The following is a 15,057-nucleotide window of genomic DNA, read 5'->3' on the forward strand; positions in this document are numbered from 1 at the left end:
AATGTAAGTGCAATCGGAAATCACATAAGCCTAAAAATCCATTTGATGAGAGATGCCAGATGGCAGCGCCACTTGGGCCCCCAGGGCCGTCAGGCAATCTTTTATGGGTTTCTTCCCACCCGTGGGCTATTTCTAACCTTACTGCCTTCCCGAACCTCCTGCGCTGACCAGACCTCCCCTGCCCAGAATCTTTAAGTAAAGCCAAAGAACCAGACAGAAATGAAATGGTAAGGACAGCATATGAAGAAATTATTCTAATGGTCCTCGGGTGGACCCTTGAATACTGACACCCAATTCCCACCTCAACACCAGGAATCCTCCCCCCTCCCTCCCCTAAAATAATTACTAAAAGCTATTTTGCGTTTACTGATTATTTTCCAGGGGTAAATGGAATGGATGGGACCTCGTTGAATGGAGCTAAATCACCCTGTCATACGCACCTGTATTCCCTCCTCGTGGACGCTTTCATAGGATGAACTTACTTTTAAGATGGCCCCTCTGGCTTTGCACCCCAGGAGAGTTTTCAGAAAGCAGGGAATGTTAGTTACTGTGGGTAGTTAATGAAATGGCAGTAAAATAAATAGGCAGACGGGAAATAGCTCGACCTAAAGAGAATGGCAACAGCAAAAATGAGAACAGGCTAAAAAAAAAAAACAAAACTGTTTTCTCTGGCGATTCTAGAGCAGAGGCTGAACTGGGGAAGGATGGGGATAAAATGCTACCGTGGAGATGCCGGGGATCGAACCCGGGGCCTCATACATGCGAAGCATGCGCTCTACCACTGAGCTACATCCCCTGGCGCAGGGCGCCGGCCGGGCAGCCTCCCTGTCCTGTTAAAAGCGCGGGTTATTCGGCGCTGGGCCTGCGCGCGGCGGTCGGCGAGGAGGAATCCCGTCTGCAGCCTCCTTGGGTGTCGCCAAGGGCCTGCATCCCGCACGCGGCGCCAGCTTCCAGCTCTAGGCTGCAGCGAGCAGAGCTGCGGACGCCTGCTTCCCATCCCGCCGGCCTCACCGAGCACCGGGCAGGGCGCACGCGGGGGTCCTCGGGGACCCTGGCGAGAACCCTCCACCAGCCACGGACTTATGGAAAATGCGACCCACATGTTGGAAAGGTGAATGAATCTGGGGAGGTGCCGCCCCCGACCTGATCCCGCTCAGAGAAACACCTGTCCAGGTAGATGAAAACGTGGAAATCCTGCCCACATCTTCGTCCCCGGAGGCCACGGCTCGGCTCCGGCTGTCACCGCGGCGGACACGGCGAGCCTGGACTTCGTGAAGAGTCTTCCATTTGAGCAGCCGGCGATTCCTTGTTTCCCTCTTTTCTTGACCACGTGCCAGCTTCTGTTTGATCGCGTCCAGCTGAGACCCCGCAGGGCTGCGCGGAAGAGGGGGACCCGCACCAGCTCACCTGAGCCCCCCCCCACCGCAAGGCTGAGCGGAGGGAGCCCGCACCAGACCCCCTGAACTACCGCAGACCCCGCGGCAGCCACCCTCCAGGGTCTCCTCTCACCTCGGAAGTTAGACAGGAGAGAACAGCGACTGTTCAGAAGAAACTGTGACAGCAGCGAAGGCGCAGGACCCATAAAAAGAGTAAACTGACGAGTGGGACTTCACCAGACAAGCCGTAGACTGGGAGAAATACTTTCAAGGCACGGATTTGATAGCGGACCGGTATCCCAAGGGTGCAAAAACTCTTAAAACTCAACAGTGAGAAAACAAACCTCTGATTAAAACCAAAGCAAACCAAACAGGCCCAATACATTAACACTCACCAAAGGAGACATGCGGAGTCCAGGTAAGCACCGGGAAGGATGTCCCACATATGTCATCAGGGAGGTGCAAGTGACAGCAGTAATGAGACGCCAGGACACGCCTACTGGGTGGAATGGCCCAAACCCAGAACACCAGCACCACCTAGTGCTGGGGGCGTGTGGGATGAGGAAACTCGTTTCTTGGAGCCAGAAACCACTCCGAGTGATGCTGTGATGGTGCCATTATCCATTTGTCAAAACTCCTACCAGGCGCAACACTGAAAGGGAGCCCTAACACGCTTGGGGAGTAATGATGGACCAATGCAGGCCTTCCTTCCCTACACCCTTGATTTCTCTTTTTAGTGTCACTCTGTGAGCTGGTACTTCACGGATATTGGGGAGTGCTGAGGGGACCTCCTTGCCTTACTCTTGACTTTAGCCAGAAGCTTCGAGTGTCTCATGGTTAAGCATAACGTTAGCTACGGGATTTTTGTAGATACATACTCTTTATCAAGCTGAAGATTTCCCCTTCTATTCTGAGTTTGCTGAGAATTTTTATCATAAACGAAGTTGGATTTTTATCAAATGCTTTTCTGCATCTATTGATATGGTCATGTGATTTATCTTTAGCCTGTTGATGTGGTGGATTAGGTCATCTGATTTTCAAACGTCCAACTAGCTTTGCGTACCTGCAGTAAACCCCACGTGGGCATCATGTTTAATTCTTTTTTGCACATTGTTGGATTTGATTTGCTATTATTTATTTATTTATTTAATTTATTTTTCACACTGAGAGACAGAGCACGAGTGGGGGAGGGGCAGAGAGAGGGAGACACAGAATCGGAAGCAGGCTCCAGGCTCCGAGCTGTCAGCACAGAGCCCGATGCGGGGCTGGAACTTACGGATCCGTGAGATCAGGACCCGAGCCAAAGTCGGATGCTCAACCGACTGAGTCACCCAGGCGCCCCTGATTTGCTATTTTTTAAAGGATTTTTGCATTTATGTTCATGAAAGATATTGGTCTTAACTTTCCTTTATAGGAATGCCTTTGTCTGGTTTTTCTGTTAGGGTGATGCTGGCCTCATAAAATGAATTAGTAAGTATTCCTGATGCTTCTATCTATTGGAAGAAATTGTTGAGAATTGGCATAACTTCTTCTTTAAATGTTTGGTATGATTCCCCAATGAACCCATCTGGCTCTGGTACTTTCTGTTTTGGAAGGTCATTGTTTGTTGATTTAATTTCTGTAATATATATGCATTTATTTAGACTTTCTATTTCTTTTTGTGTGAATTAATTAGTGTAATTTTCCTTTCCTTTTTACTGAAGAACATTTTGACATAGATAAGAACAAAAAGGATGTTATAATGAATTTCCGCATATCCATTACTCAGTTTTATTAAATACCAACTCATAACCAACCCATTTGGTGCATAATCGGATTAGCTCTGGTGTCCAATTCTGTTCCGATGAGTTTGGGCATCTTTTCATAATTCATATATTTAAGACCCATTTCTATCTCCCTTCTGTGAACCATCTTTTTATATTCTTCGCCAAATTTTCTGCTAAATCTTGGATATCTTTCTAATTGATACATAGGCTCCTTTTATATGTATGGGGGCGTAGTAATTGGTATTTTCCCAAATACGTCTCTTCTCCTTTTCTGGGTGTGCGTTCAGAACATGTTTCTCGGCTCCCTTGAAGTTAGGTGTGACCATTTTTTTCCCCACCCAAATGAGTAAATGGATGCATGTGGCTTCTCTCTTGAACTTTAAAAGCAGGTGCCTAATTCTTCATAGCTCACTTTCCCTCTGAAATAGCAACGGACACTGTTCTAGATAGAAGCTGAAGTCTGCCACCCCAGAATATGCCATTTTGGCAAAACGATTATTTTTTAGTTGGCGGTAAATGAGAATCAGCAGATTTGAAAAGACGTTCCCACAACTTCCTTTATCTGAGTAAAAGCAGACACTTCTGAGAAATGAGGGCTGTCACAAATTCCCCCTCCTGGGGAAGTTTTCTGGCCGTGGAGAAGTAGAAGGTTGGTGCTGCAATGCATGTGTACCAACAGACCTTCCCGCAGTTTGCTGCAGGAAAGTCCCAAACCCTTTTCCTCTATTTTGTCACTTCTCTACAGATGTGTTCCTCTCTGCTAAGATGCTGGATCAGCCCACGTTTTAGCTCCATCATGAAATAGTGCCACATAACACAGGCTGCGTGCCTTAGCCCACATCTGCTCACGTTCCCCTTGTTCGTGTTTTAGGTCAGTTTAATTTGCAGGGCCCCAGGCAGTGAATTTAAACTGGGTAGGAGAAAAAGACGTTTTTCCTCCCCTACACTGCTTTATCATCCTAATTCTCAATCCCAGGTTGAGAATGCTGGTGAGGAGAGCCATCAGCCACCCACGGATGGGGGGGGGGGATGTAATGTGCCAGAGATAAGCTTTTATTGTGAAGTCACTGAGATTTTGCGCATGTTTTCTCTTACACCCTAATCAAGCCTACACTTAGTGACGTGTGGAAACTATCCTTTTTGTGATATGAAGGGCAATTCTATTTTCCCAGTCTGAGATTTCTCTTTGACTTTGCTTGTGGGTTTTCACTCTGTCCTACAGAAGGTTTTGTTTTGTTTGACTCCATGATTATTCTAATAGTACATATTTGTTGTATAAAATTTGGAAAGTAGGAAAAGAGTAAATATACTGAAGAAAAACTACTATACTCTGACCAGTCTTTCAGATGCTCTCTTGAAATAAAATTTGTCAATATTTTTCTTTAAATAATTTTGGATTTTTGAATCACAACTGGAAACACTATTTGGAATTCATTCTGCTATACGCTGTGGAATATGGAATCAATTTTTCTCCAGGTAACTACCCAAATTCTGTCTCTTCAATTATTAAATGGACCATCTTTACCCATAATGGAAGATTACAACTCACTGGCTTTGATGAGGGAGCGTGGGGCAAGCTGAGGGCAAAGTACAGGTTACAGCACCCGTTCCCTGCCCCCCCACCCCAGGTGGGACACGTGTGATATTCCCGGGACACTCCTGGCCACCCAAGAACTAAGGAAAGGGGTTTAAGTGCTGGCCATGGTGATGGGGGAAACTAAGGCAAATGAAAAATTAAATTCCCTTACTGCCTACAGCCATTGGCAAGTCCTTGAAACTGGCAGAGTGACCTCCCTCTAGGAGTTCAGCTGCCTCGATGATGGCACTTTGCTGGGGGCAAAAGGGAACCTTAGCTTAACATTATCCTGACCGCCCCCCACCCCCAACCCAGAACCTGGTAAGTCTACCTTAACCTTTAAAAATTCCTTTGGAAACTTCCTTTATTTCAACTGCCCCAAGATATATACTGTGAGTTGCTATCTTTTCAAATGTATGTCTAAGTGTCCTTTCAGATGTGAATTTCACCTTTTTTATGATAACTTCCCTTGTTGAAAGTACATATATCTGAATCTCTTTTCAAATATATATCTTATCTTTTTACTGTTACACATTTTGTTTTTAAAGCAAATACATACTCGAATAGCTTTTAAAAAGTATATTATCAACCTTCTGAATGTGTGTGTGTGTGTGTGTGTGTGTGTGTGTGTGTGAACCCAAGAATTTCTCTCCCCAGTGGATTGCAAAGTAATTTCTGGAATATTAAGGGATTCCGAGGGTTGTGGAAAATTTAAATATGGGTTTCTGCCTGCAGGAAGTTATGGAGGGAATATGTACTGGCAGAAAGTCAGAAACCTCTTTTCAATCTTAACACACCCATTTTATGAGTGAATGATTTGGTTAGAAGACAATCTTAGATCATTCACAGAAAAAATGTATCAGCCTTTAGATATCAGAAAGAAAAAAGATTGTAGAAGAATATGAAATATGAAGCATCTTATCAGAAGGAATTCAGGGGTTCCTCTTCACTTCTGGAGGAAACACCACAACGTACCAACCAGCGGGAGAGGTGCTTTGCCTACAGCTTCGTAAAGGGGACCTCATCCGCCCCAGACGGGGCGCCACTCCTCGCCTTAATAAAGGGGACCCCGTTTATCCCACACGGGGCACCTGAGTTCCGCGTGCAAGCGGCTGCTTTCGACACGTTGTCAACAAAAAAAACGGTCAACATCAGGCGACTGCCCTGACCTTTCCTAGGCGGTCAGAGGAGTCCCAGTACGGGAGCCCGAGTAGCTCAGCTGGTAGGGCATCAGACTTTTAATCTGAGGGTCCAGGGTTCAAGTCCCTGTTCGGGCGGAGAGGTTGACCTTTTCCCCCTGAATTCTCACATCCAAAAAGTGTTTGAACAGTTCTCCCCTCCCGTGTCAAGCAGATTGGATCCAGGCGGGGGAGTGGTGCTGCGAATGGGGCGGATGAGGGCCCCTGCACCAAGGCGGAGAGTGGTGCCTCCTCTGAGGAGGGAGTGGGTTTGGAAAGGATCTCCCCGCCCCCGACGACCTCAAATCCCACAGTTTGGGTAAGAACGGGTGGATTTTCTCGTGGGACAGAAGTGTCCGCCCCACCGGTCCTTCCTCGTACCTGGAGGGCAGAGGAAAGATGCGGAGCTGGCCGGGCCTCCCACCCACCTGTCCACATCCTCCTCCCGTGTACAGATCCGCACGCAAACCCTCCGCGCCTTGTCGGGTGGCGGTTCCTTAGGCTCGAAGAGGAAGCCTGGAAGCCGGCGCGGAGGAGGCCGTGCCCAGCCGCGGGGGGGCGGGGGGGCGGGAGCGGGGGTCAGAGGCGCGTCCGGGCCGCGCTCCCCGAGAAGCCCCGTCTCACGGACGGGCCCCGCGTGGCGGCGCCAGCACGGGAGGCTCCGAGCAAGAGAGGAGGAAACGTGGGAGACCAGGCCCGAGTCCTGAACATTCTGTCCCCCGGTTCCCAACCGGCGGTGAAACATGGGGGAGGGGAACCCAACCCCTCGGGGATGGCGGCTCGTCCTCGCGCGCTCACACACACACACACGCACACACACACACACACACACACCTGCTCTCACATCTGCAGACTGTACTATCCGCTTCAGTAAACGTTCCTGCTTGTGTCGCCTCTGTGCTGGATTCCTTCTCCTGAGACCCAGAACCTTCCCGGGCATCTTCGGGTCCGGCTGGGTCGAGGCCCCCGGACCCGGGTGTCCCCAGGTCACCGGGTGGCAGCCTCACCTCGCCTCCGCCCTCGTTCGCATCACCCACGCCTCACTCCTCTCTCCTTCCGCCTCCTCCCCCAGGAAGCCTTCCTAATTTCGCGGTCCACGGCTACCGGGTTCCGGGGTCCCAAGGTCTCGGAGTCGGGGCTTCCCGGATCTCTGCTACATTTTCAGTCCGGGGAGCTTCTCAGTAGTGAATCTTTCTGTGCAGCCCCGCGGGGCTACGACACTCGGTGGCCTAAGGCGGAGAGCGTCCCCCGGGCGCCCGCGGGTCCGGCTGTGGCCGCGCCGCCCGCACGGGCCCTCACGTCAACCCCGCGCCCTGGACCCCGCTCCCGGATCCCCGCGCCCCACGCCTGGCTCCCCGAGCCCCGCGCCGTGCTCCCGGTTCTCCGCGCCCCGCCCCCCACGCCGCGCTCCCCCGCGCCCCGGGCCCTCTCCCTGCGTCCCACGCCCGGCTCCCCGATGGAACGGAAACGCTTTCTCGACGGATCAGTGGGACCCGGCGCCAGCCGACCGCCGCAGAAAGACCCTTGAAGCAGGAACCCCAGGCTCCAAAACCAGCTTCAAGCAGCCGTTCTTCTGTTTTCCAGAAATTCCTAACCCCCCCCCCCCCCCGGTGCAGCGCTCAGGGCTCCGTCACTTCAGCGTCACCATTCTGCCTTCCCCTTACAGGTGGAAACCCGGTTCGGGACCCCAGCTCTCCGCGGACGCGGCCATCGCCCGCAGGTGGTGTTTCTTACCCGGTTCAAGTCCGTCGCGTTCCAGGACTGCCAGATACGTGGTCGTCCCCCCCCACCCCCCGCCCCGTTTCCGTTAGTGGATGAAGATTTTCGGTCTTCTCTTCCCATCTGGACCCAGACTTCCAGAGACAACTGAGTTTTTCCCTTCGTACCCTTTCTTGCGCATTTTCTAGCAGGCCTCTGGGAGCCGGGAGCAGTGGGGCGTCAGGGACCCCGCTATGACGGCGTGGAAACCCGCGGAACCACGGAGGTTGAGCCCGCAGGGACTGACCTGGAGGGCCATCTGCGTCCCGTGGCCTGGCCGTGTGGGGGGGCCCAGCTGTCAGCCATTTCCCCAAAAGCGCGCCCAGCACGTGGATTCCCTCGGAGACGACACTGGCGGGGGTCCCAGCGCGGCAGGCGCTCTCGCGGCTCTGCCCCGGTGCCGAGCCTGAGGCCCTATAGAGCCTTCCTACTTAACCCCGGAGGTTACGAAAGTCACGGGAAGCACATAGGTGCTCCTGGAAGGGAAAACACCGAGTGCCAGCTCTCGTCCCTGCCAAGAATCACCAGAAGGAAAATTGAAGACAACAGCCAGGTCACTTGAAAAGGAATCTGAGAGCAGCCCTCGCGCCCTGACACAGACGCGGCGTCCGAAGAGTGTTTCTGAGCTGGGAGGGTCTGGGCGCCTGGGACGCCTGTGCTCTAGGCGGTGACAGTGACGGACACACAGGTGACAGCTGCTGTAACAACAGGGCCCCCTGAGCCCGTGTCTGTTCCATTTGCCTGTGAGCGGCCCAGCCTCACCCCTCCCGGCCCCGTAGCCTGGGAGAGGGGAGATTTTGTTTGTACTCAGGGGACAGCAAAGCTTGTTTTGAGGCTCAGGTTTTGCAGAATTCCTACCCTGTGATACACCGACTAGCACCCGAAAGAAAATGAAAATGTAACGCATTGTGATACATCCACCCAACGTAGAATCATGTTTAGAAATGAAGGAATTTGGAATTGTTACCCACACCTTGTTTCAGGAAACACAGGGAACTTACACATCTATCTATTCCCACCCTTCCCTCCGTGTGCCCACAACCACTCTTGCACACACACACACACACCACACACACCACACACACACAGACACAACACACACACAGCTCACACACACACACACACACACACACACACACACACACACACACACACACACACACTGCCCCTCTGGGCTTCATCTCTCGCTCGGATCCTTGCTGGGACCTTAACACGTGTGTTCCCTTTTATGACTTTCCTTAGCGTTCTAGAAACAAGTGCTAGAAACGGTTGAAGAAGCCGGTTGAGGGGATGCAAACTTACTGAATCCGTCACGAGTGCGCGGTGACCTTCCAGAAGACCGCCAAGTGGGGCAGAAGGCAGGAGACTTCCAGGACAGCGACAGGTGGAAACTCTCGGATGGGCCGGGGCCGCGGGGACTTGGTCTGGGGCGGGAGGGCAGGGACCACGGTTCGGGTCAAGCAGGTCACCCCGACAGGGACTCGCACCTGAGGAGCGAGAACCCCGTGCGCGGGTGGAGGCGGCGTGGAAGGGTTGCTCGCGGACACGCGAGGATTTTATGCCAGCTGCGCGCGTGCGCAGTTCGGGGGTTTCCGGCGCGAGGCCCAAGGAACCCCCCGCCCGGGGCCGAGACCCGAGGGAACCCCACCCCCCGGACGAGGCCTGAGGAAATCCGCCCCCCATTCCTAAGTGGGGCTTCTCCCGAGTCCGCGGCCCCCAGCGCAGCGGTTGGGTCGCGGGGTGTTTTCCGGGTCGCCCCCCAGCAGATCTGGGCTCCGGCCCCCGCACCCCAGCCATGCGGTGACGGGCGGTGGTCGCGCAGGGGTGCGCGCGCGGGGCACGCAGAGGCCTGGGGTCGCGGTGTGGGGTCAGACCCCCTGCTGTCACAGAACAGGACCTGAACGCGGGTTCAGGTTTCGTCTTCCCTGTCCTGTGTGCGTCCTGCCCTTTCCGGACGCCGTCCGTAATTAGACCCTGGAGGAGGTCGGATGGTGGGCGGGGTTCCTTCTTTCACCTGCTGCGGGCGCGGGGCGGGGGTGGTGCGTGACAATAAAAACAAAACTGCAGATTCCCTGATCCCGGAGAAAACTCGGGCTGGAGGTGCCGGGGATTGAACCCGGGGCCTCGTACATGCGAAGCACGCGCTCTACCGCTGAGCTACACCCCCCCGGCCTGCGTCCCTCTCTCCTGCTTCATAAAATAGCACTTTTATTTTTCCTTTTTTTACCATCTAAGAACCGGCCGGCAGAGTCTACTGGGCTAAACTTCGCTGCTTCCAAACTCGCCAAACTGGAGAGCATTTAGCGGCTTGGTCGGAATAGCGCCCCTGCTGACCCGAGAGCCGCCCACCCCCACCCGGGTACCTGCTCCGGGCCCGCTCCTCAGGGCAGGGCCTGCGTGGCCTCCGCCGGGAAAGCTCGCGTCTCCCACCCGGACCGCAGCGCCGACGTTCAGACGGACGCGCCCCGCGCCCCGCGCCGCGGCGGCCGCAGGTGCACCTGCGTGTTCTGGCGCCGCGCGCTGGGAGACGTCCGCGTCCGCTCCGCTGTCTCTGTGGGTCCCCCCCCCCCGAGGGTCAGGTCCACAAAGGGTTGTACGAACAACAGACTCAGAACTGCCTCCACTTTAACTGAAGTGACTTCGTCCCGCACTGGAGGGAAGAACCGGGGCGCAGGGCAGGCAGGGGGCAGCCGAGCAAAGTTGGGGCACCGAGCGAAGCCGGCAAAGTCCTTCCCTGGGACACCCGCTGACCCAGCGGAAAGCCTGCTGTGGGTGCAGATATTCGAAAGAATAAAATCAAAGAACGCGGGGAGACCTCCAAGTGGTGCCCTGGGTGCTTGGGGGTGGGGGGGGGATCCTGGACCCCGAAGAGCAAGCGGGAGTGGTCTGTCCGGGAAAGACCGAGGAAGAGGCCGTTCGCTCGGCGGCCTGCTTACCGACTTGAGCCCCGTGGAGTGCTGACGGATGTCCTTCGGGGGGATCTGCGTTTAAAGACCCGAGGACGTTAAGTGTAATTGAAGGGCCCCGCCCCCCCCCTTGATTCTCTGCAAGATTTACCGGAGACACGAGCGCGTCTGGATGTTTGCAATCAGGTGACACGTAAGGAGACACCTGACCTTCCAAATGGGAGATCTGGGACTTTTAGACCATCATTCCCGGGCTCTCCCCGGGTATTTCGGCCACACCTCCACCTTCATGGACACTGATAGTTTCCGTGTTCAGAACAGTTCAGCAAGCACTGCGTTCCTCGAGAAATCCCTCCCTTGCTCCCTCTCTCAGAAGTTGGGGGTCCATACCCTGTCACGATTGGTGATTGATCTGGACTAAGGAAAAGGAGGGGACGATCAGTGGGCACGTCTTCTGCGCCTCAAGCTTCACACAAGTGCAACTGAGAACCCAGAAGGAAATTTAACAAACATTGTGCGAGGGCCGTCCTCTTCTTTGGTCTTTGTTTTTCTCTCCGGTTCATTGGTGAGCTGCGCCATGGGCAGGGGCATGAGCCTCTTCGTGGGGGCGATGGCACCCTTATTCCTCTCCTTTCCAGAGACCCCCGAGTGAGCGTGGTCTTTCTTCCTGCTCACTCCTTCTGGTCTTCCTTGTGCTGATGCTGCTTGGACGTGCACAACCTTGAAGGGGAAAGAGGGAAGCTGTGTTGAAGGAATCCAGGAACACACCCAGCCTCTCCTGCAGGTGAGCCCGAGCTGGGCACCTGGGTACACCCCACACTCCAGCAAACCCTCTACAATGGATGGTTGCCCTGCCTACCGGGTTATCCTAGGATCTCACAGTTGGTAGAACAAGGTTTGCTGTATTTAGCTTCGCTAGTTCACAAAATCTTAGCCTGAGTCTTTTTTGCGCCTCTGCAGTGAGAAGGGTATCTGAATGCTAGACCAAAGATCCCGCCGCTAAGATCCCCTGAGTGCAGCCGACTCCAAGGTCAGCTCAAGTACCAGGGGGAGTCCCAGGTGGAATATTCACCTCTGTCTCCAGTTCCCTTTTCTTTCAACTTCTGTTGTGACTTCTAAGCAAGGAAGACCCTGTTAAAATTAAATACAAAATAGAGACCAGACTTGAAAATTGCCTGAGCAGACAGGACCACATAAGCCACATAAGCCACAGTGAATGCAGCCTATCTCATGAACACAAGTGTAATGTGGGTTGTCCCTTGTAAATGCCTGAAAAGAACCAAGTCATCTGCTTAAAAATGGTGTAAGCTAATCGCTTCTAACCAATCCCTGCCATCTGGAAATCACTGCAATATCCAATCCCTATAAAAATGAAACAGCTTCATCGGGGCACCTGGGCGGCTCAGTCGGTTAAGCGTCAGACTTCGGCTCAGGTCATGATCTCACCGTTAGTGAGTTCGAGCCCTGCTCAGGCTCTGTGCTGACAGCTTGGAGCCTGGAGCCTGTTTCGGATTCTGTGTCTGCCCCTCCCTCTGTCTCTCTTTCTCAAGAATAAATAAGCATTTTAAAAAATTAAAGAGCTTCCCCACTTTCACGTTAGAAGCCATCCTGTGATGTCATGCCTTGAGCTTTGTATCAGCTTTACATCTGAAAGCTCCCAGTTCATGAGCTATTATGTATGCACAATAAACTCATACTAAATGTGATTTTATCGATTTGGTGGTTTTTAATTTAATTTTAATTTTCTGGTTTTTGATAACCGGTAAGATAGTGCAGAGGGGCAGATAGAAGATTAGCAGTGTGTCACCTCAGGGAAATTACATCCAGGTTGGAGAAAAGATACAAGTGGAATAAAGTAAGAACCTTGGAGAGAGACAAAGCATGGCGAGATGAGTGATGTAAACACAGATCTCAAAATCTGGGCTACTGTGGGGGAGATGAGACAGAAGAGAACTGAACTGGTCACAAAACTTGGTCATAGGTGGAGAACAGTGTGTTTCACAATCACTGCTCTAGTAATCCCTGGTGTAGACCCAGTTAGTGGATGCTTCAGCTCTAGTTCAGGAGACCCCCATACAAAGACGAAGGAAGAGGAAAGGAAGAAAAGGCTACAATTTATCGCAGAGCCTTGTTTGGACAGATTCTTGCCTAAATAAAGAAAGCACAGAGAGGCAAATATGTGAGCTGGGACACTAGGTTTTACAAAACCTTTGCAAAATCTAAGACCTTGGAAAACCTCCAGAGGCCTAGAGAAGTCTTCAGCTTCATCACATAGAACACAGAGCCCTGATTGTGGATGAAGCGCTGGACACCGTTAAGGAAACCCATCAGTAGTTTCCGTGACTTTGAAGTCTCCCCAGTGATTCTGGTAATCGGCCAGTTTGGGAACCATTAGCCTGGAAGGTCAAGCACCCAGAAATTGCATTCAGTTAACTTACTGGAAAAGTGCCATCATCCAAAAGGAGACGTATCTACAGGTGGCCCACCACATCCTTCTCCCCATCTTCTGAATACAAAACAATGGGCAATGTCCCCTTTCTCCGGGAAAGAGAAGGTGATGACCACGTTTGTCCCACAGGAAGACCCGACTTGTAGAGTCCAGAGCTGTCGTGGCTTGGGCAGTGCCAGGCTGCTCGTGCTGCTGCTGCTGGAGAACACTGTGAGCATGCGCGGGCTGGTGGGGGGGACCTCCTTGCAAGAGCCTCTGTTACAGGTAGCTCCTGCAAGAACCATATGAAGCCAGCTTTCCTGAAACCCCATGTGTCCCTATGTGGGGAGCGTGTTGACTGCGGCATTCAGGCTTGAACGTCTCTGGTATAAGTGGGGGCAAAATCCACATGAAAACCTGGAATAAAGAAAAAGTACCAGGCAAAAATCCACTTGACTAGACATCAATGATCTCTTTGCCTAGGGAGTGGTATGGCTCTGTTGGTGAAGGTTTAGTCTTTGGTGCGAGACTTCAGGATTTCAGGCCCTGTTCAAGCTACTCTTTCCTTTCCCCTACACATTTCTAAGTCTTAGAAGAAGCTAATTGAAACCTGGCTTTCTCTTAGGAAACTCACTATGGTGTTTATAGTGTGGGCATCTCTGTCCATACAGCCTCATCTCTTCTCAACTGGCTTCTGAAGTCAAGACTTTGAGGGGGCAAAGCCAGAGTTGCAGTAGAATGAGAACACCATTGTTCCAATGTAGGCAACCCACTAATCCTCTTTAGAGACTCTTACAAGATTTAGATGGGTGAACAAAAGAGTGGATGTAGGCGTGAAAATGGAAAGACAGATTTGAGAACAAGGAAGAGTGTAGACTGACACAGGATTTGCAGCCATGTTGGATTTAGGGAGTGAGGGATTCACTTAAAAGGTGAATTGACCAGAATTCAGAATTGACCAAAAGCCATAGGTGGCTTGACCAGAATTACAGTAAAACCTGGGTTTCTGAGCATAGGTCGTCCTGGAAACATGCTTGTAATCCAAAGGACTTGTATATCAAAGCGAATTTCCCCATAAGAAATAATGGAAACTCAGATGATTCGTTCCACAACCCAAAGATATTCATATAAAAATGATTACGGTGTTTAATGACAATACTGTAATATAATACAAAATGATAAAGAAAATACAAAATATAAAGAAAAACAAATTGACCTGCACTTACCTTTGAAAACCTTGGTGGCTGGTGTGAGGGAGACAAGAGAGGAGGATTATTGCATAGGACGACTTTCACTATCAGTAACGGAATCACTGCTATCTCTTGGTTCAATGGAACCTTTTCCTGCACGGGGGCCATTGTATATGCTTGCAAGGATGTTGACTACAGCACAGTATTAATAATATAATACTTAAATTTAAATAATTAAAATACTCGTCACAGACTGTATTTAATGTAACTGGCAATAAGGCAGCAGAGGAAAGGGTCTACATCTGCAGGCAGCCTGACCTAAAATGAAGCAAAGGATTCCTAAGCTCACTCTTGGATGGAAAAGCAAAGGACTGTCCATAGGTGTTTGGAAGTAACAAAAAATACACTAGTGCCAGTTACGGGCACCTTCCAACGTGCTGAAAAATCACTGATTTCTGCCAAACACAGCAGCCTGAGACCCAGCATCCGAGCATGGGAGATGATCACCCACAATCCCAGAGAGAGAGAGAGCGCACGCCATTGGCTCAGTTGTGATCACGTGATATTTGGTGTCACAGACGACTCATACTCCAGGACATCGCTTGTTTATCAAGTTAAAACGTATTAGAAATGTTTGCTTACCTTGCAGAACATTCACAGAACAAGTTACTCGCAATCCAAGGTTTTACTGTGTATTATGCTAGTAAGTACAGAGGCATGAACAGGATTTCTTCCAGGTTTTTGTTGTTTTTAGGTTAATTTGTTTCTGCATTAGAAGCAAGAAACAGAAAATTCTTGAAACCGTTATGTGGCTTTAGGCTTTGTGTTAGCATCGAGAAACTTGGGCATGAATTAACAATGTAGCTTAATGGATAAAAT

General features: G+C 51.4%; 3 non-coding genes across 3 annotated transcripts; 1 reads left to right on the top strand and 2 right to left on the bottom strand.

Annotated features, from left to right (window-relative positions):
• Positions 1 to 724: 724 nt before the first annotated feature.
• On the bottom strand, positions 725 to 796 carry TRNAA-CGC (transfer RNA alanine (anticodon CGC)). The gene has a single exon. It is a non-coding gene; the product is annotated as a tRNA-Ala (tRNA).
• A 5,126-nt stretch (positions 797 to 5,922) lies between these two features.
• On the top strand, positions 5,923 to 5,995 carry TRNAK-UUU (transfer RNA lysine (anticodon UUU)). The gene has a single exon. It is a non-coding gene; the product is annotated as a tRNA-Lys (tRNA).
• Positions 5,996 to 9,749: 3,754 nt separating this feature from the next.
• On the bottom strand, positions 9,750 to 9,821 carry TRNAA-CGC (transfer RNA alanine (anticodon CGC)). The gene has a single exon. It is a non-coding gene; the product is annotated as a tRNA-Ala (tRNA).
• Between the last annotated feature and the right edge of the window lie 5,236 nt (positions 9,822 to 15,057).

Source organism: Lynx rufus, unplaced genomic scaffold (assembly GCF_022079265.1).
Source record: "Lynx rufus isolate CCGP_SWC_20201006 ecotype Redwood Valley unplaced genomic scaffold, mLynRuf1.p SCAF_6, whole genome shotgun sequence".
Taxonomy (NCBI): Eukaryota; Metazoa; Chordata; class Mammalia; order Carnivora; family Felidae; genus Lynx; species Lynx rufus.